The 26,375-nt window shown below is 35.7% G+C and overlaps 1 long non-coding RNA gene across 1 annotated transcript; it reads left to right on the top strand.

Annotated features, from left to right (window-relative positions):
* The first annotated feature begins 363 nt into the window (after positions 1 to 363).
* LOC129534674 (uncharacterized) lies at positions 364 to 25,579 on the top strand. The gene is made up of 3 exons (XR_008681348.1): positions 364 to 458; positions 20,358 to 20,436; positions 22,239 to 25,579. It is a non-coding gene; the product is annotated as an uncharacterized lncRNA (long non-coding RNA).
* The last annotated feature ends 796 nt before the right edge of the window (positions 25,580 to 26,375 follow it).

Genomic DNA, 26,375 nt, shown 5'->3' with positions numbered 1-26,375 from the left:
GCATGGCTAAGTGCCCGGGTTCTTCCTAATCAAGCTGATCACTAGTCACTGGGTTCCATAGTTCTCTTCTGTGACCCACGGTTTCTCATAGAGCTGTAACACTCACCGCACGGCCCAACGTTCCATTCTTTGGAATTCGTGAGGACAAGAACCCCATGTCAGAGAAAAAAAGGCCTGCTGCCATCTTGGGAACAGCCCGCCCCCATTTTGGGAGCTCTAAGAACTAAAGACCCACCTGTAACATCATGTCTTCTACCACCTTGCTAGTCAATTCTTACTTATTCTTCAGATAGATTTGAGAGTTGAGACTTAATAGTTAGTGACTGTTTTCCTGTTTAAGGGTATAATCTCCTGCTTTGGTATTCAACTGAAAATAATTGTGTTTCTTGTTTAAATATAAAAAATCAAGAAAATAAGAGATCATATTTTTTCTTCAGTTCAATATTTCTAGAATTAAGGTAAGTTTTCAAAGAAAATATTGAATTAATGGATTAAGGCATGAATGAATGGATGGGTGTATGAATGAGCACATTTTATCCATTAAAATTAAGCTACTTGGAGTGACATACCAGAAATGTCATTGCTTGGTTTTATTCAGCGTTTTCCATTTGTTAGTTTATACGAGTTAGTTATAGAGGAAGTTCTTTTACTAGGACAATGAAGTCCAACTCTGGCCATGTGAGCAACAAATATATCACATATATTGGCATATCTCTTTCACTCTAGTTGTACATGCAATCCTGCTAAGAACAATAAATAATAGCAAACATTTATTGCATGGCACTGTGCCAAATGAGAAGTGCTTTATATTGCTCAAAAAAATCTCCTCAGCATACATTTAAGATACAAACATCTTTAAAATTTGGGATTATTCACAATTTGTGAAAGTGAAATCATCACTACCTTTCTTACATGCTTTTTAAATTCAGGTGAATATTACAGTTTTTGTGCTGGTATATGTTTTCCATAGCTAGGTGATTTCTTCCTGCCAGACACAAAGTCAGTAGTCACTATCCCCCTTCAGTCTTAAATACTGAAAAGTATCATGTGGGCTTACCTGAAGGGGAGGGGAAACTTGTTTTCTTTATGAATGTTACCTAGTTAGCTTTTCCAAACTAGAACTTTCCAAGTTAATGCCTGCCAACACAATAATTGTATAAACTTTGGGGTGTGGGCAATGACAGACTTGTCAATTTGGGTCTGAGGTGTTTAGAGATTCAATGCCAGGAGGAATTAAGTTGACTGAAATCATGTAGCTAAAATCATAAATTTTTTATCTGAGAATAAAGGTTGAATATTACATTTAAGTTAAGCATCAGGCAGGAGTAAAACCAGATGATAGAATCAGTTGGAAATTAGATGACCAGCAACAAAATCACTTGCTACTTAAGGTGCAAGCAGGAACTAATTCTGACATCGCAGCCCATGTGTCCTCTCTGCCATCTCTCTTTGATATTAATAATTGTCAGCCAAAGAACAAGGGGGACATATTTTTGAGGACCAAAATATCTATACACAAAATGACTCTATGAATTGAGGTAAATTGAGAATTTATCTCAAAGTTTTAACATAAAGCCAAATTAGGTTCCACATTTTAAATCACTTAGACTATTTTTAAGCATTTACATATTTGTTCTTATTAAAGGATATTGAAAACTTATTATGTCTTAGGTGTTCCATAATTTATCTCTTATAGATTATGGCAGAGCTCCAGAGAACTCTAATTAAACAAAATATCGATGTAGAAAGAGAAAATTGGGGTTAGAAATTGTATTTGAGTTTATGAAGATGATTAAAACCAGGATCAGATAGTGTTGATAATTAATCATTTTAGCAAATTACTTTAGAGTAATTGAAATAAGTTTGGATTATTAATGTTGAAGTTGTTGTACACAAGCACAATAGTCTTTAGTTCTTCCCGATATATTTCACTCTATCCCTTCACATTAATATTTATAACTAAATGAAATAATTTCCTGGTGTGGACAACTTATTTTTGGTTATCTGCTCCTTCAGGTAGATATGTAGATAAGAGTGAAGTAGAATTAAATACATTAGTGATTTAAATAATATGAGGCTCAAAAATAGTCAAAATAAATTATCACTGCCTCAGTTCTGAATTTTTTTTCTTAATTGAATAGTAAGACAATAGAAAATAGGGATGTCCAAAGAACATATTCATTTGCAGTTACTTTTAAATGCTGGCATATATTATTACCTTTTAAAAGTTTTCATGAAATATGGTTCTCCTCTTCTAAGAAAATACTAAGCATCCTGCATCTTGAGAATATATGGGCATTTCTTGTAAAAGATGAAGAGATACTGAGTCAATATGTCCCATGTGCCAATCTTCATGTGTGCCTCTAGAACACAGTATTTCCCACACATTTGCAATTTGGCAGCTGCTCTCCCATAGATTATTTATCCTTGATGCTCCCTGTGGTAGTTAATTTTGTGAGTGAACTTGACCCAACATTGAGATGCCCAGACATTTGGACACACATTATTCTGAGTGTATCTGTGAGGGTGTGCCTGAATGAGATTAACACTTCCATTGGTAGACTGACTAAAAAGCAGATTGCCCTCCTTAATGTGTTTGGGCCTCATTCAATCAGTTCATGACCTGTATAAAACAGAAAAGGCTGACCCTTCCTCAAATAGGAAGAAACTCCCCTCCTGCGTGACAACCTTGAGCAGGACATTGTTTTTTACCTGCCTTCAGACTTGAACCAAACTATTGGCTCACCCTGTGTCTTGTGTCTTGAGCCTCCTAGCCTTCAGACTGGAACTATACCATCAGCTCTTCTGGTTCTCAGGCCTTGAACTCAAACTCAAACTACACTGTTGGCTCTTCTAGGTCTACAGCTTGCCAACTGCAGGCCTTGAGACTTAGCCTCTGTAATCAAGTGAATCAATTTCTTACATATATACATACATACATATATAATGTATATTTATAATATATTCAAATTATAATATATATCCAAATATATATTACATAAATATATGATTAATAAAATCAGCAGCTCTCTCACTCTTTTCTCATCATGACTAGCAACCTCTTCCCATGACAAGATGCTGCTTACATTACAAGGATATTGGAAGTGAAAATAATGTGGTGCAGGGCACACTCATTACTCCATTATCCACAACGTCATCATTTTGTGTTTGAAAGTCAATATCACACTCTAATAAAGATATAGGGGCTACCAAAAGGAATTCTGATGTGTTTTGGGAGGAAGTTTAAGGAGAACTATGGAATAATGAAAGCCCCTTTTGAAATTTCCCCATAGTGTGAGAATAAGAATGAATATTTCGTCTGGTAATCTAGTGCATAAGTATTAAATGAGATTACTTCCCAAAGACAGAAAAGCATTAATTTTGAGAGGAAATTAAACCTAGATACTTTTTAATTGAAGGCCAAAAATAATCCTTGAAATAACATAATTTGATAGCCCTCTGCCCAGCAACAGGTCTAGATTTAAATATTTAGGTAAAGTAGGGTCAATCCAAAATCTGTTCCTCTCCCACACTGCCTAGTACAGATTTAAATACACCAATGGTTCTCAATCCTGCCTGCCCTTTAGAATAAAATATATAGATATAAAAAATAAAAAGTGATTGAGAGCAGAGAGGCACCCTAGGGCAAACGGGGTATACTCACTGTAGAAAAACTGGGGTAGAATATGAACATCAGAAATTTCTTCTAGCTCCCCATGTATACTCTCATATATTCACAGAGTTGAGAACTATTGGTGCATATGTAACTTCCAGGCATTAAAACAATCTTCCAAATAAAAATTGCCCAAAGCCCAAGATGAATATTGACATCACTTTGGAAAAATATTATATGTATACTTTAATAACATGCAAGAGGGAAAAGAAAGACATAGAGAACATTTTTAAATACCAAATGCTATTCTTCTTATAATTCCAATAAATGAGCATATGTCCCAGAGTAAGCGTGAGATGGAAGAAGTGAGTGTACTGTTTCTTCAGCAGGTTTTAGTCTCTGCAAGCTTCTTCTAAGTGGGGACTTGGCAAAACACTGAGGGTGATTATTTAAATAAATATTTAAATATAGTTTTCTTAAGGCATGGGTTTGAAACTTAAGCTAACTGCCTTTCTGGTGTTCAGCAAAGTTACAATCTGTCTCAATGATGGAAGGAAATCCTTTGTATTGGACATATTGAAAGACCATATGTTGCTTTTCAATGGGACGGCTTTTCTAAGGAGACTGCAGCAATAGGATGCCTTTAGAACCCAAACTAACCTTAGCTGTGCTTTAGAAAACACTCCACTTCAATGTTTTTCTCTGTGTTATGCCAGGTCTTATTATCAGACAGGGATTTTTATCTCTGCTTATTTAAATAGCAAACAGGTAACACATCTTTATGATACGATACAAACAAAACCCAGAGGGGTTAAGTGAGGTTACACTCATAACACAGTAGTCATAGTATAACTTCTCATTTTATTTGCAGTACAAATAGCAACAAATATAAAAGAGAAAAAAACAGTGATTACTATATTTGTTAGTAAGATTTTACAATGTTTCAGCATGAGCTCAAATCTATGAAACAGCTTTCAAATCCTGTTACAAAGTGCAAACAGGTTTGATCACTTTGAAATTATCAGCAGGTTAAGCTTCAGAATTGTTATCTGATAGATGCTTGTTGTTTATATTAGCCTTGAAATTTCTCCTTATCTCTCACCTGATGTAAAAGTGTTATATTTCTAAACTGATCAAAGCATCCTTTGTGTTCTTCAGTGTCTTACCACAGCTGATATTGTGTTGGGAAGAAAAACTGTCTCAAACTTGTTGCAAATAAAATACCAGTTTGTCATGGTTTGATATTGCTATTGATTGCATTAACCAAGTGCAACCTATTCTGTTTGATGTCATTGTTAATCATGGGCTATAGGTGAAACTCTAGAAATAAGTGTCTTGGTGGGTGAAGTAGTGTTTTCTTTTCTGATATATAAAGTAGAATATATGGTCAACATCAAGCAGCCCTAAGTATATGATCACATCCCTTTGTGTGATATCTCTTAATGAGATGACGAAAACTCAGAAACTCTTATAGATTTCTGGTTACTCCATGGGGTAGGCACTTTGTACCAGCTGAAATGTGGCTAAGGGTGAGAAAAGTCTGAAATGGCAAGTGGAGAAGTGAGAGTGTGATATCAATTACTGATTTGATATCATGTGTAATACTCTGATTAGAGTTCCAATAAACCTCTTGAATTTCTGCCAGGTTTTTGTATGAGGATGATCCTGGCCTCATAGAATGATTTAGGGAGGAGTCCCTCCTCCTCAATTTTTTGGAATAGTTTCAGTAGAAATGGTACCAGCTCAGTTTTATACATCTGGTAGAATTCAGCTGTGAATCCATTCTGGGCTTTTTGTGTTTGGTAGGTGATATGGTTTGGTTCTGTGTCCCTACCCAAATCTCATCTCAAATTGTAATCCCCATGTGTTGAGGGAGGGACCTGGTGGGAGGTGATAGGATCATGGAGGTGGTTTCCCCTATGCTGTTCTCATGATCCTGAGGGAGTTCTCATGAGAACTGATGATTTAAAAGTGTTTGGGGCTTCCTCTCTCACACTTTCTTCTGCCACCATTTAAGACATATTTTGCTTTCATTATGATTTCCACCTTGACTGGAAGTTTCCTGAGGACTCCCCAGCCATGCGGAAGTGTGAGTCATTTAAACCTTCTTTCTTTATAAATTACCCAGTCTCAGGAAGTTCTTTACAGTAGTGTGAAAATGGACTAATACAGTAGCCTATTTATCACTGCCTCAATATTAGAGCTCATTATTGGACTATGTGGGGATTCAAGTTCTTCTTGGTTCAGTCTTCAGAGGGCCTATGTGTCCAGGAATTTATCAATTTCTTCTAGATTTTTCTATCTTATGTGCATAGACGTGTTCATAATATTCTGTGATGGTTGTTTGTATTTCTGTAGGGTCAATCGTAATATTTCCCTTTTCATTTTTGATCACGTTTATTTGGATATTCTCTCCTTTCTTCTTGATTAGTAATTTCATTATTTACCTAAAAGTCATTCAGGTGGAGGTTATTCAATTTCCATGTAATTCCAAGGTTTTGGGTGAAATTCTTACTCTTGATTTCTAATTTGATTGTGCTGTGGTCCTAGGGATTATTGGTGAGAATTTCAGTTCTTTTGCATTTGCTGAGGAGTATTTTACTTCTAAAACAATTTTAGAGTATGCACCACATGGCGATGAGAAGAATGTATATTCTATTTTTTAGAGGTTGTGAGTTCTGTATATATCAATCTGGTCCACTTGATTCAGAGCTGAGTTCAGTTCCTGAATATCTTTTTTAAATTGCTCTCTCAATTATCTAATACAGTCAGTGGTGTGTTAAAGCCTCCTACTATTATAGTGTGGGAGACGAAGTCTCTTTGAAGGACTCTAAGAACTTGCTTTATGAATCTGGGTGCTCCTGTGTTGAGTGCATATATATTTAGGATAGTTAGATCTTCTTTTTGAATTTAACACTTTACATGATGTAATGCCCTTCTTTGCCTTTTTTGATATTTGTTGGCTTAAAATCTGTCTTATCAGGAACAGAATTGCAATCCCTGCTTTTTACTGTCTTTCATTTGTTTGGTAGATTTTCCCGCATTCCTTTATTTTGAGCCTATGTGTATCATTGCATGTGAGATAGTTCTCTCGAAGACAGCATACCAATGAGCCTTAGTTCTTTATCCAGCTTGCCACTCTGGGCCTTTTAATTTGGGCACTTAGCTCATTTACATTTAAAGTTAGTATTAATACGTGTGGATTTGATTTTGTCATCATGATGTTAGATGCTTATTTTGCAGACTTGTTTATGTGGTTGCTATATACTGTCACCGGCTTTCATACTGTAATGTGTTTTTGTAGTGGCTGGTAATAGTCATTCCTTTCCATATTTAGTGCTTCCCTCAGGAGCTCTTGTAAGGCAGGTCTGGTGGTAAAAAATCCCCTCAGTATTTGCTTTTCTGAAAAATTTCTAATTTCTCTTTCTTTCTTTTTTCTTTTGTTCTGGTTTTTTGTTTGTTTGTTTGTTTGTTTGTTTTAACAGAGTCTCTCTCTGTCACCCAGGCTAGAGTACAGTGGCATGATCTCAGCTCAGTGCAACCTCCATCTCCCGGGTTCAAGCAATTCTCCTGCTCAGCCTCCTGAGTAGCTGGGATTACAGACTCCTGCCACCATGCTCAGCTAATTTTTGTATTTTTAGTAGAGACGGGATTTCACCATGTTGGCCAGGCAGGCCTCGAACTCCTGACCTCAAGTGATCCACCCGCCTTGACCTCCCAAAGTGCTGGGATTACAGGCATGAGCCACTGAACCAGCCCTTATTTCTCTTTCACAAATAAAGCTTAGTTTGGCTAGATGTGAAATTCTGGTTTGGAATTTATTTTCTTTAAGAATGTTGAATATTGACCCCTAATCTCTTCTGGCTTGTAGGTTTTCAGCTGAGGGGTCCACTGTCAGTCTGCTGGGCTTCCCTTTGTAGGTGACCTGGCCTTTCTCTCTAGCTGCCTTTAACATTTTTTCTTTCATTTCAGCCTTGGATAAACTGATGACTAGTTGTCTTGGGTATGATCTTCTGGTGAAGATCTTACTGGTGTTCTCTGCATTTTCTGAATTTGAATGTTGATCTCTGTAGCTAGGCTGGGGAAGTTCTCATGGATGATATCCATCAATGTTTTCCAAGTTGGTTCCATTCTCTCCCTCTCTTTCAGGACACTAATCAACCACATATTCAGTCTCTTCACATAATTCCATATTTCGCTGAGGTTTTGCTCATTCCTTTTTAATTTTTTTCTCTATTCTTGTCTTCTTGTCAAATTTCAGAAAGCCAGTCTTCTACCTCTGAGATTGTTTCCTCTGCTTGTACTCTCTGCTATTAATACTTGTGATTGCATTATAAAATTTTTATAGTGTGTTTTTCAGTTCTATTAGGTCAGTTATGTTATTTTTCTCTACTGGCTATTTTGTCTGTCATACCTGCATTGTTTTATTATCATTTTTAGCCACCTTGCATTGGGTTTCAACAGACTTCTGAAACTCAATGATCTTCTTTCCTATAACTATTCTGATTTCTATTTCTTTTTTGAATTAGATAATTTCAGCCTTTGAGGTTGCTGACCTCTGGGTGGTTTTTTATTTTCATTTATTCTACTTGATGCCTTCAGTGTTTTATTGTGGTATAAGGTGGATTCAGCCATCTGGCTTTGTTTCTGGGAGATTTTAGGTGTCCAGCGCTTGGATCCCAACTCCTGAACTGCATGCTCTAAATCTGGGGGACTTGTATTGAGCCCTAACTATGTTCTCTGGCTTTAGTAGGTTTGGAGTCCACTGCACTGTGGGGGCTGAGATGCAATAGCTGCAGTAGAGTGCTAGCAGATACAGTGGTGCCTTCATTTCTGCCAGCATTTTTTATTATCTAGTATTCATTTAAAAATTAATGCAGGTAAAATGTACAGCCATGACAAAAATAGGACTGTATGATTTAAAATCAAGAAAGAATACCACAAAGAAAACATGTTCAGTTTTGATCCAGATATTTAATTAGTAGACAAGAAATTTAAAATATCTATTATTAACATGTTCAAATACATAAAAGATTATAACTATATATAGCACAATGGAAAATTCTATCAGTGATCTAGATTCTATAAAAATGAGAACAAGAGAAGTAAAATTTACAATAACTAATAGGATTTCAATACTGGAGTTTAACAGTTGATGGAAAATGGTAGAAGACACAATTAGAGATTTGGCAAAGAAAACCTAGCTAGACTGAATAATAGAAGGCAAATTTTATAAAAGTATAGAAGAGTGTACGAGCTATGTGGGACACAGAAAACACAGACTCATTACTTAACCAGAACCCATAAAGACCTATGCTCAGCACAGTGGCTTACACCTGTAAATCCATATGGGAGTATCACTTGAGCCTGTGAGTTCAAGACCAGCCTGAGAAACACGGCAAGACTCTGTCTCTACAAAAAAAAAAATGAAAAATTTGCTGGGCATGCTGGTGTGAGCCTATAGTTCCAGCTACTCAAGAAGCTGAGGGAGGAGGATTGTTTCAGCCCAGGAGGGCGAGGTTGCACTGGACCCCAGCCTGAGTGACAGAGCAAGACATTATCAAATAAATAAATAAATAAATAAATAAATAAATAAGAAAGGAAAAAAATAAGAAAAGAGAGAAAGACAAAGAAAAAGACCTACTTTTTAAAAAGATAGCAAAATATAACTCAAAGGACAGATATACAAAAGGTGTAAACAGGAACTTTATGAAAGAGAAAATATAATGACCAATAAACAAAGATGCTCAAAATTGAAAGTTGTCATGAGAAGGCAAAAACAAGGATGAACCTGCTGGACATTATGCTTAGTGAAATAAGCCAGGTATAGAAAAACAAATACTGCATGATCTCACATGTATGTGGGATATACTAAAAAATGAATTAATAGAAGCAGAGAGTAAAATGGTGATAACCAAAGGTTAGGTGAAGGAGATGGGAGCAAAGGGGAGCAATTGGTGAAAGTACATAAAGTTTCAGTTAGACAGGATAAATAACCTCTGGATATATGCTGTACAGCATGGTTACTATAGTTAATAATAATGTGTAGTATACTTGCAAATAGCTGAAAGACTAGATTTTAAATGTTCTCAGTAAAAAGACAATAAGTATGTGAGGTGATGGATTTGTTAGTAAGCTTGATTTAATCACTTCAAAACATATACATATATCAAAACATCATGTTGTATGCCATAAATATAAATAATTTGTCAATTAAAAATAAATTTAAATGGAAAAAGTGAGCATGATAAAAATATTATTCTGCACAGTTATCTCAGTGTCTTCAAAAATGAAAACAAAACACACAATAAAAACGAGTATTGGTAAGGATGTAGAGCAATGTGAACTTTAATAGTCTGTAGCTGGGGAAGCAGTATTTTATAATGCTTTTATCAATGTGTGCTAATGAACATACATGAAGAACCTGAAGGCCAGGCACAGTGGCTCAGGCCTGTAATCCCAGCATGTTGGGAGGCTGAAGCGAGTGGATCACGAGGTCAGGAAATCGAGACCATCCTGGCTAACACAGTGAAACCCTGTCTCTACTAAAAATACCAATAATTGGCCAGGTGTGGTGGCACATACCTGTAGTCCCAAGTACTCTGGAGAATCGCTTGAACCCAGGAGGCGTAGGTTGCAGTGAGCCCAGATTGTGCCACTGCACTCCAGCCTGGGCGACACAGCGAGACTCCAAAAAAAAAAAAACAAAAACAAAAACAAAAAAACAAAAAAAAACAAAAAAACAAACCTCCGTTTTCAGCCCTACTCAAGAATAATGTGCAAATATATTTACTCAAAGACATGTACAAAAAACTTTCACAGAACAATATTTATAATAACTCCAAACTAGAAAAAGAAATCAAATATCTTTTGAGAATGAAATTCATAAGTGAAGCATGATATATTTATTCAGTGGAATAGCATAGAAAACAATGAGAGTAAACAACTTGCATGAAACAATTATCTTCCTTCCAGTCATGAATTCAGGACTCACCTCGCTACCAAATGGAGTTAAAAAATATGATTAAGTTCTCTACACATCCTATTTTTTAAGAGGTTGCAAGCCAAGGAAGGTAACTGTGAGTGTGGGAAAAGTAGTATTTCCTAGCAGCGAGTAGTAATAGGATTTTACACAGGGTTTTTTGAAAAGGACAAATAAAAGAACTGAAGAAAATAAGGGACGATAGAGGAAGGCTGACATTGGATACCCTCTCCATCAAGCCAAAATCTGCATAATTACTTTGGCACTCCCACCCCATCCCACCCCACAGTATACAAGAAACAAATAAATTATTATCTTGATTTCATGTTTCCCAGTATTCAAAGAGTATGTGTCTGTGATATCTACTTGAACAGTGAGTAAAATAACTGTATACATATCAATTATATTTCAGCATTAGTTTGGGTTGAAAAAGCCTGCATGTGCTTGGGAATCATATTCTCCTTCATTGTAACATTTTTGGGCTAGATCCAAAATGAGTAGGGAAAGCATCAGCTCTTCTTTGTAGAGTAGCACACCCATCCGTCCCAGGTTATGAGAAGCTTTGACATTCACTGCAGAATGGCAGACTCTAGTCCCAGTAACCACAGGGTTGATTGCCCTGCCTTCCTTTTCCCTAGAGAAGCAAGAAACAGTCCACTAAAGGAAGGATGGAATATCTGCTATTCAACAAATACAAATTGGCACAATTTAACAAAAAATTGTTGTATTTGAACTAATAGGACTCTTACTTCATATATTTCAAATATGTATTACACTGCTTAGAACTTAGTAAGTGATTGAAAAAGTTCTGTCCTGTATTATTCTTCTTTCTCCTCACTCTTCACAATAAAATCCTGGTGGAGGTGAGGTAGTTAGTTTAAAGAATCAAACACTGAAGCCATCTCAGGTGAAATATCGATAACAAAATATTGTATGAAAAACATATATTATGCCTCTTGTAATGAGGTCTAAAATGAGAGAAGGTGAGAGAGACAAAGAGACTGACAGAACAAATAAGCAATATCTTCAAAGAAAATTGCTACAGAGAAGTGAAAGGCATAGTGAGGTTAGCAGTCAATGAATAAAATCTGAGTAACGACTGTGCAAATGTGGAGAAACAACATCCCGAGTATGGCAGCATGAATTACCCTGCCCATTCCTCCCATTCCTAAGACCCACCTATTAGCTGAAAGCAGAATAGGACAATATGTATAGGTATGGCATGCTGAGGACAGGTGAAATGACCATGTCATAAGAATAATCGTGTGCATTGCTTAAGAACTCCATGGATTCTTTGGGTGGCTTGAAATTTCTCTGACTATCCTAGTGGATTTATTGCAGCAAAATATCAGAATTGAGAACCAGATAATGCAAGACTAGAGGAAATGACAATTATGAAACACCCAGAACATGCATACCCATCTAATGATGGGTATACCCAGTCTAAATGAGAAAGTTGGAATGGCCTAGTTAAACAAAAACAAACAAACAAACAAACAAACAAACAAAACAAAAAAAAGGAAAAATAAAAGATGCTCAGTGTATTCTCCAAATGATTTGACTTCTGGGCTTGTGACCTGAAACAATTATGGAAACAGTGTTATTTCTTCTAAAATAGAGTAAAATAAAACAAAATAAAATATAAAACATTTTGCATACACACAAAGCACACAATGAACATTTACTCTTCAAAATCATTCCCTAAATCCAATAATGATGTGATAGAGTTGAAAAAATGACCAAAATTATATTATTATAAAGTATTAGTCTTGGCCACTTCTTAATGTTGAAATTAAGACAAAAGTGTCATGGACAAAGACACTCTTTCTTTCCAATGAACTTGAAAAATCAGCAACATGTAAACACACACACACACACACACACATACACAGAATTCTAACGTTATTTACAAGTCTCCAAATTCTTCCCTTGTAAGACCAGTTTGTTTCCAATATTTTCAGTTTCATTAGCAAATTGTTCTCAATTTTGATTTTACTAGCTTGATTTGTGTTTACATAATTTCACACTCACTTTTACAATGATCCTCCATACAATATCAAAACTTCTGAAGCTAAGGATGGTATTTAAGAGAGGCTTGCTGGAAAAAAATGACTATGAAGAACACGGGAATAAACTGGTCTAAACAACAGGGTCAAGTCTGAATGCCAAGGGAGAAATTCCAGTTATAAGGGGAAAGAGCCCCAAATTGTCAAGCCAAAGAATGAATGAGAATGAGGTGAGTTAGCATGATGTTCACTATCTGTATAAAGAATTCCAAGAGCAAGAAAGTGGACCTTTCTCTGGTGGAGCTGCAGTTGAGGTCAAAATCCCATCCAATACCTTGATTACAGCCTTGCAGAGGATGAAGCTAAACTATATGCAGACTCCTGACAAATAGAAACAATGAGATAATAAATAGGTGCTGTTTTAATCTGCTAAAATTGTGGTAATATTATTACAAAGAAATAGATTACATACACAGATTTGGTAGAGCATAGAGCATGATATCCAAAGGTTTAGGGAGCTTGGAATATTACAGATAATTTATTGTAAAAGATTTGCCCATCCACCTAGCAGGGTTGGAGGGCAGGTCTTTCACCACATTTGTCAAAACTATATTTAAGATGGAAGTCTCAGCAGTCTTGAAGGACTCTATGGTATGTATTCACTGTAGGTCAGAAATTACAAGGGGCATTTCCACCACTACAAAATACAAATTGTGCCAATTTATATATGTAAATATAAAGGGAATGATGAGACTTGAAGCTGCAGTGGCTCAGTGAAGGAAATTAATTGCCAATGTCAGGGAAAGGTAGGCATGATTACATAATAAACAGGGGAACTTACATAGTAATCAGAGTTGTCTGGCTCACGGAGACCAGTGGCTTTGGCTAGTTGATCCTGGTTTCTCTAGATATAAAATAAATGAACAGACTAATACACTTTTACTTGATCTGTATAAGCAGAAAAGTTCCAGGACAAGTGAGCAGAGATTGAGTTGAATTCCCAAAATAATGAGTCACAGTCCCTCAACCAATCCCTAGACTTGAATGAGCTTACATACCCAGAACCTGTTTAATAAAGTACAAGCTTAGATCCCTTGAAGAAAGACCCTGATATACTGCCAAGAATTGTACTTTTAATCTTTCTCACAGCTTTACTTGGACACCTTTGGATATTTACCAGGGCAAATGTGTATCAAATTTTGGACATTACTGGACTCTGGCTCCCAAATTACATGAACTCTTGGAAACCCACATCACTATGGTCCAACATTCAGTGTAGGTGCTTATGGAGGTCAGGAAACTGAGTCAATTTCCAAAAAAAAAAAAAAGCCATCAATTAAAAAAAAAAAAGCCGCTAAGGACTTTTAGCTTAAGTCCATCTCACAGTGGGCCCAGTGAGTCCCCAAACTGTCTTTTGCTTACTCTTTCACATTTGAAATAATTGGGGTAGACATAAAGAGCACCTATCAAAATTGCTACATATTTTTTATTAGTTATCAATTGCTGTGTAGTAATATTATAAAAAATTTAGGGCCTTTAACTATTTTGCAGTTTATAAAGAGATTCTGCACATCAAAAGAAGCTATCATCAGAGTGAACAGACAACCTACACAATGGGAGACAATTTTTGAGATCTATCCATCTGACAAAGTTCTAATATACAGAGTCTACAAGGAACAGACAAATTTACAAGAAAAAAACCAATAAAAAGTGGGCAAAGGATATGAACAGGCTCTTCACAAAAGAAGACATAGATGAGGCCAAAAAACATATTAAACAAAGCTCAACATCACTAGTCATTAGAGAAACACAAATCAAAATCACATTGAGATACCATCTCACACCAATCAAAATGGCAATTATTGAAAAGGCAAGAAATAACAGGTGCTGGCAAGGTTGTAGAGAAAAAGAAATGCCTTTACACTGTTGGTGGGAGTGTAATTTAGTTCAACTATTGTGGAAGACTGTGTGGCAATTCCTCAAACATCTAGAAGCAGAAATACCATGTGACCCAGGAATCCCGTTACTGGATATATGCCTAAAGGAATATTAATTATTCTGTTATAAAGATACATGCATGCATATGTTCATCAAAGCGCTCTTCACAATAGTAAGGACATGGAATCAACCTAAATGCCAATCAATGATAGACTGGACAAAGCAAATGTGGTACAACTAAACAATACTATGCAGCCGTAAAAAGGAATGAGAGCATGTCCTTTGTAGACATGGATGGAGCTGGAAGCCATTATCCTCAGCAAACTAATGCAGGAACAGGAAACTCAACACTGCATGTTCTTACTTACAAGTGGGAACTGAATGATGAGAACATATGGACACAGCAGGGGAACAACACACACTGGGGCCTGTTTGGAGGGTGGTGGGAAAGAGAGCATCACAAAAATATAACTAATGGATGCTAGGCTTAATGATCGGTGATGGGATTATCTGTGCAGCAAACCGCCATAGCACACATTTACATATGTAATCTGCACACATACCCCTGAATTTAAAATAAAAGTTGAAGAAAAAAATATTTTGTAGTTTATCAGCTTACAGATTCTGTCAGTCTGGAGTCTAGGCATGGCTTACTTGGGTTTTCTGAATGACAATCAAGATGTTATCCAGGGCTAGGCACTGCTCAGAAGCTCTACTGGAGAAGTATCTCTACCGAGTTCATGTTGCGGTTAGCAGGATTCAGTTCTTTCAGGTGTCCCGATTGAAGACCTTCATCCTTGTCATCTATGAACTGGAAACTGCCCATATTTCTTTCCAACATGGCCCTTTCTTTTTTTTAATTTATTTTTATTTTTTATTTTTTTATTATTATTATACTTTAAGTTTTAGGGTACATGTGCACAATGTGCAGGTTAGTTACATATGTATACATGTGTCATGCTGGTTTGCTGCACCCATTAACTCATCATTTAGCATTAGGTATATCTCCTAATGCTATCCCTCCCCCCTCCCCCCACCCCACAACAGTCCCCAGAGTGTGATGTTCCCCTTCCTGTGTCCATGTGTTCTCATTGTTCAATTCCCATCTATGAGTGAGAACATGTGGTGTTTGGTTTTTTGTCCTTGCAATGGTTTGCTGAGAATGATGGTTTCCAGCTTCATCCATGTCCCTACAAAGGACATGAACTCATCATTTTTTATGGCTGCATAGTATTCCATGGTGTATATGTGCCACATTTTCTTAATCCACTCAATCATTGTTGGACATTTGGATTGGTTCCAAGTCTTTGCTACTGTGAATAGTGCCACAATAAACATACGTGTGCACCAACATGGCCCTTTCTATAAGATAGCATACAAGGTGGCAACCTGCTTCTTCAAAGGCAACAAAAGATTAAGAGGTAAAGTGAATAAAATATTAGGATTTTATGGCCTTTTCTATAAGACAGCATACAAGGTGGCAACCTGCTTCTTCAAAGGCAACAAAAGATTAAGAGGTAAAGTGAATAAAATATTAGGATTTTGAAGCCCTGGAATCAAGAACTTGGATCCACCCCTCATTGTTCTCAAGACGGTTCAAATTCTTTTCAGCTAAGTTCAAAGATGATCCTAATACATAGATAGTGGAAGTTCATTCAGGCTAGTAGGAAAAAATGTAATATGAAGTCATAGGAAATAAACACAAACCCTCTTGGAAGGCCTAGAGGTTTGCATAAAGTGTTTGGCTAAAGGCAGCCAAATTCACTTAATGCCTTAGGGTGCAGATACAAAGGAATGTAGAGTAGTTTATCTAAAGAGCTTGTTTACTCATGTGGTCCTAAAACTAACCTTTGATCACTAATGGGCAAGATGGCTCTCCTGGGGTGGAGGTGACCAGATTACCTACCCACAGGTGTGTTGACGGAAAGCCTTTGTCATTAAAACTGTGCTAAATAAATGCCTGCAGGGCCAGCTGGTCAGGGCCGTGGTTGCTGACTCTTTTCAGCACCTTCCTTGGTGTCTGTGAGCTGTTCAGACCCTAGCTGCTCTTTCACTGAATATTGGTGTCTGGGTACATTATTCATCCATTGTGCAAGCTGGGGTCTGTGGAACAGCCCCCCACAATAGATGAATGGTGGATAGGATTTATGTTTAAAAAAGAGATGTAAAATATTATAAACAGTGTAGAGTGAGTAGAGGTTTGGAAAAACTGTAAGCAATACAGGAATTAAAACAACTGGCTTGTTCAGGAACAAATCACTGTGGGGCATAGGTCTCTTATTATCAACTAGGGAAAAATGATATTGGTTACATATATTAGTACTTGGCTCTCGAAGGCCTTATATGCCAAGATAAGCAGTTTGTGAATTTTATCCTACAGTTATTATGGAGTCAGTGTCTTTGAGAGGAGAACAATATAAATAATATGACTATTATCAATAGTTAATAAATATCAAATATAGTAATAATTACTATTAGCACATATATATGCTCAAATTTCTTCTTGAAAGATTTTGAGGCAGACCTGATTATTTTTTATTGTTTTCAATATATTAATATGTATTCCTAAAATACAATGTCAATGCAAATAGATTAAAAGTGCACAGTGTTCTATTTGTGGTTAGGTTTGTGATTCTTCCTCTTAGCGACATTTTTTATTGTGGAAATTGATATCATTGATTTGATTAACCTTAATATTTATCAAGTACATAATTTAATGAGAAACAGCTCTTATCAATTCACTGTGAAAAGCATATTTAAAAGCTGTTCAACAGTCACAGATTAAATAGATTGAGATGCACATTTTTTGGCACAACCTCAAACAATTATACCTGACATGTCTGCCAACTGATGTCAATATGGCTCCATTTAAAAATTAAAATCAGGTTTCTGTGCATGAAACATCTTTTTTAATACTCAGTATATAAAATAATAGATCACACATCCCTCTTCAAAGTTAAACATTTGTCAGTGTAGATATGTTTTAAGTTTTTGTCAGTTTCATCTGTATTTAAGATTTATCAACAATGCCATACTTCAGCATTTCACAATGAAATCACCTAATAAAGGAATGTTTTTTTTGTCATCACTAAGGTACCAATGTAGAAAAATGAAGTAAAAGATAACATGTAGATCACAGCATGACTAACATAAACAATACAGCCAAACTAAACCTTGGAATATTTCTAGGATTACGAAAACATTTATGATGCATGATTACTTACTAAGAAACAGGTTAAAAGGTTAAGTATTAAGAGAAATTATCTTTTATTTAAAAATAATAAAAGAAAAATTTAAGCAAATTATCTAAACCATGAAAATGAAGACAATGATAGTAGACAGCAAAATATTTTACTTAATATTTAATATGTTTTAAAACTATACATCAACATTGTGACTTTATTAAGCGTTGACATTCAAGTAAGAGCTATTTATTTTAAATAAGTTAATTTATCTTGTTTCCACTAGAGTCTAGTTATTATGCCATCATAATACATACCTTTGCTCCTCTATATTGTAACCCAGAAATTGTAATCATCATTATTTTTTAAGTCAGCAGCAGCAGCACTGATTTCCCTACTTTATTTGCTTTTTAAATGTTTAATCATTGGCTATATATTGTAAGAAGTTCAGAGCTAGAAGTATGCAATACTCATCTTTGTGTCAACACCTTAAACATATAACTCAATGATTTGATAAATAGGATAATCTGAATACATTGATTTTAAAAGTTTTGTTTTCAGTGCTCTCAACCTCAGAATAAGTGAACTAATTTCCATCTCTATCTACGTTATAAAGACCATTAAATGTATGAAAGGAGTTCTTGTATAGAAGAGTACAATGGTGTTGTTACATAATAATGTTGTACAAACTTAAGTAATCAATTTAGTTTTTAAAGAATGCTAGCATTTTATAGGAAAACATGCAGTTTTACAATGATGTGTGTGTGTGTGTGCGTTTGTGTGTGAGTGTCTGTGTGTTGGGGAATGAGAATAAGAGAGATGTTCAAAGTTATGATTGTCAAGCAACCAAGCAGCCCTTAATCAGCAAGAAATTGCTATATCAGCTCCTACATGCTCCTTTTTATCCTCTAGGTAAGATAACAACAATCTCAAATGGAATTCGACAGATTAGTACACGTACAATAGCAGGACACACAAACTTCATGTTTGCATTAGTTCCCTATTTTTCCTAAATGCCATGAAGAATGCAGAATGAGCTTATATCAGGAACATGTACACAGAAGATGAAGTCACAGCTAAGGAACTCTAAACGCAGAGAATATTCAATTGTATAAGGGTGTTTCTAGCAATCCTATTGATATGATTTGGCTGTGTTCTCACCCAAATCTCAACTTGAATTGTGGTTCCCATAATTCCCATGTGTCATGGAACGGATCTGGTGGGAGGTAATTGTATCACTGGGGCAGTTTCCTCCATGCTATTCTCATGATAGTGAGTAAGTTCTCATGAGATCTGATGGTTTTATAAGGTGCTTCCCCTTTTGCTGGGCACTCATTCTTCTCCTTCCTGCTGCCATGTGAAGAAGGACATGTTTGCTTCTCCTTCCACCATGATTGTAAGTTTCCTGAGGCCTCTCCAGCCTTGTGGAACTGTGAGTCAATTAAACCTCTTTCCTTTATAAATTATCCAGTCTCTAGTATGTCCTTATAGCAATGAGAGAGAAGACTAATGCACCTACTTAAAGTTTTTTTAGAGGACTCCTTATCTTTATGATACTACCCAGGAAACAAAGTTTTCCTCTGACCTGGAGAAAGACAATACATCTAGTTACCAATGCTATTTGCTGTGAAAATAACTGTAGAATTTGGAAATAAAATCTGAGATAAAATGTAATAAGACATGTAGAAACACCAGCTGGTTTGAGTCTATTGTATTGACTCACAGTAGACTCAAACCAGCAGAACGAATATTGTTTAGTTACCATTTATTAATGGGTATGTTTTGTGTAACCTAAGGTAGTAGAAAGTTGGATAATAATTGCAATTATTGGCTATATTTCAACATGTTTAAACTAAAGCTGAAGGCTGTCTTCAATATGGAACCATTTTAAGAAAACAAAAATACCATTGTTAAAAATCCGGTGCTATATCCTGGCATGGAATATATCTTTTTTTAACTAATAAACTTTATAAAGCAGTTTTAGATTCACAGCAAAACTGAGTGGAAAGTAGAGTTCCCACATATACACTATTCCCACACCTCCACAACCTTCCCCACAATCAACATCCTGCACTGCAATAGTGTGTTTGTTACAATCGATGAACCCACATTGGCACATCATTATACACCAAAGTCAATAGTTTACATCAAATTTCACTCTTTGCGTGTACATTCTATGTGCTTTAACAAATGTATAATGACATGTATCTGCCACTGTAGTATCATACAAAATAGTTTCACTGTCACAAAAATTTTCTGTGCTTCATTTATTCATCCCTCCCTCTCCCAAACCCCTGGCAACCACTGACATCTTTATTGTCTCCATAGTTTCATCTTTTTGAAAATGTCTTATAGTTAGAATTATACAGTATGCAACCTTTTCAGGTTGGATTCTTTCACTTAGTAATGTGCATTTAAGGTTTGATATGGTTTCGCTCTGTGTCCCCACCCAAATATCATCTCGAGTTGTAATCCCTACCTTTCAAGGGAGGTAGGTGATTGGATCATGAAGAAGCCTTCTTCTGTGCTCGTCTCGTGATAGTGAGTGAGTTCTCATGACATGAGATCTCATGGTTTTATAAGCATCTGGCATTTCTTTGCCTTGCACTTCACACACTCTCTCTCTCCTGCTGCAGTGTGAAGAAGGTCCTTGCTTTGCCATCACCTTCTGCCATGACTGGAAGTTCCCTGAAGCCTCCCCAGCCATGTAAAACTGTAAGTCAATTAAGTCTTCTTCATTTATAAATTACCCAGTATCAGGCAATTCTTTATAGCAGTGTAAGAACAGACTAATACAGTAAATTGGTGTAACAGAGAGTGGGGCAGTGCTACAAAGACACCCAAAAATGTGAACGTGACTTTGGAACTGCATAACAGGCAGAGGCTGGAACAGTTTGGAACTAGCAAGAGACTTGTTGAATGGTTTACTAACATGCTTATAGAGATATGGACAATGGAGTCCAGGCTGAGGTGGTCTCACATGGAGATGAGGAACTTCTGGGGAAGTGGAGCAAAGGTGACTGTTGCTATGCTTTAGCAAAGATACTGGTGGCATTTTGCTGCTTCCCTAGACAACTGTGGAAATTTGGGTGTGAGAGAGGTGATCTGAAATTGGGACTTATGTTTAAAAGGAAAGCAGAGTATAAAGGTTTGAAAAATTTGCAGTCTGATGATGCAATAGAAAAGAAAAACCCATTTTCTGGGAAGAAATTCAAGCCAGCTACAGAAATTTGCATAAATAATGAGAGACCAAATATTAATCTCCACGACAATGGGGAAAATGTATCCAGGGCATGTCAGAGACCTTCATGGCAGCCCCTCCCATCAAACACCCTGAGGTCTAGACAGAAAATATGGTTTTGTGGGCTAGTTCCAGGGCCTCACTGCTGTTCTGTGAAGCTTTGGGATTTGGTACCCTGCATCAAAGCCATAGCTAAAAGGGGCCAACATACAGCTCAGGCCATTGCTTCCGAGGTTGCAAGCCTCCAGCCTTTGCAACTTACATGTGGTGTTGAATCTGTGGGTGCACAGAAGTCAAGAATTGAGGTTTGGGAACCTCTGCCTAGATTTCATAGGATGCATGGAAACACCTGGATGTTCAGGCAGAAGTCTGCTGCAGCAGGGAAGCCCTCATGGAGAACTTCTGCTAGGGCAGTGCAGGAGGGAATTGTGGTGTTGGAGCACCCACATAGGGTTTTCACTGGGGCATAGCCTACTGGACCTTTGAGCAGAAGGCCACCATCGTCCAGACCCCAGAATGGTAGATCCATTGACAGCTTGTATCATGCACCTGGAAAAGTTCCAGACACTCAACACCAGCCACAAAAGCAGCCAGGGTAGGAGGGTGTACCCTCCAAAGCCAAAGGAGCAGAGCTGCCTAAGATCAAGGGAGCCCACCTCTTGCATCAAAATGATCTGGATGTAAGATATGGAGTCAAAGGAGACTATTTAGGAGCCCTAAGGTTTAATGACTGCCCCCATTGGATTTTGGACTTTCATGGAGCCTGTAGCCCCTCTGTTTTGGCCAATTTGTCCCACTGCAATGGGAACATTTTCCAATGCCTGTACCTTCAGTGTATCTTGGAAGTAAATAACTTCCTTTTGATTTTGACTAAAATTGTCAGGATTTTCAGTTTTAATTTTAAAGAGATTTAACAGTCATAGAATATGGAACACAAAGGTAAGTACTTTGTAATTTTAGTAACATCTGCATGCACTTTTCAATGACAGGCTTAATGAGAAGTCCAACAAAAGAGAGAGAGAGGGAGAGAAAGAGAATGGTATGGTGTGTGTTCCTGTAAAGTCTCAGGCATTGCTTCGCAAACCTTTACCAGTTTGAATAATTTTGTATATAACTTAAACCCTAGTTCTAGCTATATGAACTAGGCATGATAAAAGTATATTTATAAAAAGAAATGCTGTTTCATTGAAACTTTTCTGCTTATATGTTTATAGTCCAAGTTGTGTCACAGGAGAATGCTAACTTACAGACTATGTTTACACCATTTGTCCTTTAGGAACTTTTATTTTGCTGCAAACCACAACAACTTTGTAATGGGCACTTCTGAATCATACATATTTGTTCCACGGAACACTATGTGCTGCAGGAGACTTTAGCCACCTGAGAAGCTCAAAACTGATGAAACTTTGAACCCACACTCATCTTTCAACCAGAAAATGCTGATTTTCAATGTTAAACTTCTAAGTAAGATTGTTTGAAAACACAATTTTGCTGATAAAGTAAATTACTTTTTAAAAATTGCTATAGCAAATGGAGTATCCAATCAGTTGGCTACTAAAATTGAATATCATTTGAAAATAAATGCTATGCTTAAATTTCTTCAGGATACCAGTATTTTTATTTTATGTTATTCAAGGGAGCAAAACTCATTTTTCTAGAATTAAAAAAAATCCAAGAAAGGAATTCCATTTTTGAAATGATCTGAATTTACGTAACTCTATAATAAAACAAAACAAAACAAAAAATGTGATACATGCAGTTTGCAATGACTACAGTTTAACATAGTGAATCAAATCTTTGATACTGTTTACCATTGTGTGGTGTTTTTATTATAGTATGCTCCTGAAGGAACTTCAATAAATTATCTCTCATACCTTCATCAGTTTAATGTGACAAGGAAAGAAAACAGAATTGTTGAGTATACACATCATTTCCAAACCTAGAAGTAGCATTTCTTCTCAGGGTTAAACATGTAAAAAGCAGGGAAAATAAAATAATAACATTTCTTGTGCAAGCACTGTTATTTATTTGTTAGTACAGAGACTACTATTATTTCTAGGTTGTTTTCAACCACACAGATGAGTAATATTCTTTGCCTATACACAGAAAAGCAACCTAACTCTCTGAGATATTCTAGAAAAAAACTGCCAAGAAGAAAAGAGTGGCAAAGTTCGAAGAAAATAAAATGTTTAGGCTTGTGAGAAAAAACAAAGGACACTGTAAAAGAATTGATAAGAAACTTCACTGCTCAGCAAAGGTTAATCTAGTGATATATGAGACAAGTGAATACTGAATTTTTTTCATTGTATTAAAAAGTAAAATGTCTAGTAGGAGAAATTTGAGTAAGTTAGTAACACAGAGAAAAGGTTATCTTCATTTCCCATCAGATTAACAACTGAAGTGAATGTCAGAAGACACACAACAAAGTCACTCTCCAGGTATACATTGAATGATAGGTGAACAAGTTCAGTCCCAAAGGAAATTAGTGGGCAAAATTTATTTGAAAAAGTAATTATCTAAAGTAAGGAACGCTTTTAAGCTCTTTGAACTCTGAAATGGGAAATTCCTCTGTTAAAGATCTAAAAAGACTGGGAAAAATAAAGTACTATGCGTTCTCTCCTTTCCAAAGGAAAATGTAGTGCCTTTCATCCACCTAAATCTGAAATAATTTCACTGTCCTTGCCAGTAAAGTCCTAAATAAAACCAAGCTAACATGGCATTATCTGCTCCACAAGATAAAATGGGCTGCACTTCGAAAAAAACTTTTATTCCTCTTAAGACAATACTCAAAATACCAAACAAATTTATGACAAATGAAGACACAGTTGTCTAAATTAATGATTTCAAAAAGCCACAGTACAAATTAAGTGAAACATAAGTTTCATCATGAAAAAATGGTACCGTGTTTTCATTAGAATTTAACTTTTTTTTTTGTAATTCTGGAAACCATAAACAAAAGTAAAAGAAAACTTCAAAATATTATCAAATATACAAATGTACAAAGTCTTAGGAAAGTTAGAGTCTCTGTGACTGAAAGACAAGACATGGGGATTTATTTTCCATGCTGATTTATTGTTACCTTCATGACTCTAGTGCAAGCAATGTTAAACTTAAATTTGTAATTAATTATTGTCTTTGCTGAATTTTTGAGGCCTAAAAGCTACATGGGAGATTAAAGATGACCAATCTCACCAATGTATTTGCTCAACAGTAAATTTGAGTATTTCTCCACATTGCGTTATTTTTGAGTATTATTTTCATAGTACAATAATTAATTTATATATTTACAATTTGTTCCTTTACATCATTCTGAATATAAGCTGCATTTCTAAATGACTCTGTAGAAATCTTTCTGAAAAGCACCTAACCGCTCCTCTTGTCAGATGTGAAGGTAGTATTTTTACACAGCGCTATCTCTAAAATCGGCTGTACTTATAAACGATGACTCCAGTTAACATCAGATAGCCTCCTCCCTATCTGGCTATAAGCTCTAGTAATATCACTTCTTTCTATAGTCTCTTCGATCTAACAGAGACAGTAGCATTTCACAATTGTTACTCTTTAGGCCATCTATCTCCTATGTTAGTCCTCTGGCACAAAAGTATTTTAATATTTTTTAATCTATTATTAAAGTGGCCACAAGTTAAATTTCTTATATAATTTTCTGTTATATTATTTACACAATTCATTTGCAATTGACAGATTGTCCTCCTTTCCCTGATTACTGCTTAATGTTAACAATCTTTTAGAGATGTTATTTCTTTTGTTGAAATATTTTCTTCCTCATCTATCCAAATTCTATCTACCATTTCAGATCCAGATCCTATTTATGTTTCTTGGAAAATACTCGCATCACTCTTTCCCATGATTTAATTCATCGTATAATCACACACCACATAACAATACTTTGGTCAATGATATACCTCATATACGTTGGGGATCCTATGAGATTATAATACTGTATTTTACTATACTTTTTCTATATTTAGACATGTTTAGATACACAAATATTTACCACTGTGTTATGATTGCCTACACCAATCAGTATGGTAACATTCTGTATAAGTTTGTAACCTAGGAGCAATGGGTTACACCATCTAGCATAGGTGTGTAGTTTGTTTTAGCATCTAGGTTTGCATAAGTATATGTTATGATGTTTGCACAACAACCAAGTTGCCTAAATAAACCTGTCGTTAAGTGACACATGACTGAATTTAATCTCTCAACCCCTCTTTCTGTTTCATAGCACTTTCTATATCCTCATATTACAGTGTACAAAATATTGTGCTATGCTTTTCCATAATAAACCCAAAGCCTTTTTGTAGTGCTTAATAATAAACTATTATAAAGTGTGAGGTTTTCCAGGATGATATATGTCATGGTCTATTATAGTTAGCATATAATAGAAAATAGATGTGTTTTTGTTTAATAGAGCTGCATTGCTCACTGGTTATCATGCTGTGTTGCAAACTCTTTCACATTTGTATCTTATTCCTTCAATTTCAAGAAGAATATAAATTAAAAAAGGAAAAATTATGTCAAACAGAAGTTTATGTATACTAAGCACTTGTCAATGTACTGCATAAGAGTAACTGCCTATATTAAAGATTTCTTAACAATCATTGTCATTATTTTCTCAATATAAGTTTAGAAAAAGAGGTGTTGTGAATCATGAGAAAATCAAAAAGTTTTAAGTTGGAAATACGTAATAAAACAGCAAAATATACTTTGCTCTCATTATTGACTAATTTCTTCTTTGGTTTAGAATTAGTACACATTACTTTATTAAGACATTCATCAAATGTTGATGAATGTTTACTATGTCTTATACATAGATATTAAACAAATTATGACAAAGATGGATGATTATTTTAAAATGGAGTCATTTAACATAAGAATTTTGTTATGTGAGAAACCATAATAAAGTGACCTGACCTAAACTTGTGGAGGAATGGGTCACAGATTAATTCTCTTGAGCTAGAAACTTTAAGATGTGTTGTGGAAAATAAATAATTTTTCTCCATACAAAGGGAGTGTGAGTGAAAATAGTAGATAGACAAAATAGCATCTGCTGCTATAAAGCAAATACCTCTGAATAACTGAAAGTTGACCTGAATGTCTGAGTTACAAATATCATAGAGAAATATAGTGTAGAAAGTGTCCAGAAGAAGGGGCTGAAATGTTATATCTAAGAGCATAACACATAAGAAATTAATATTTTGCTTTCTATCCTATGAACGAAGATAAGTTACTGAATAATGTTAAATAGGCAGTATAAACAGATTTGTGTTTTGAAAATATGGCCTCAATGAAACAAACAAACAAAAAAACAAATTCTAGAATTATTAACATGCTCTGGAGAAAACCAAATATTGGTCTCTGGCACTAGTTCATATAAGAGACAGCAGCAGCC

Source organism: Gorilla gorilla, chromosome 6, assembly GCF_029281585.2.
Source record: "Gorilla gorilla gorilla isolate KB3781 chromosome 6, NHGRI_mGorGor1-v2.1_pri, whole genome shotgun sequence".
Taxonomy (NCBI): domain Eukaryota; kingdom Metazoa; phylum Chordata; class Mammalia; order Primates; family Hominidae; genus Gorilla; species Gorilla gorilla.
The sequence above is the reverse complement of the archived record's forward strand: the minus strand, read 5'-3'. Positions and strand labels throughout refer to the sequence as shown.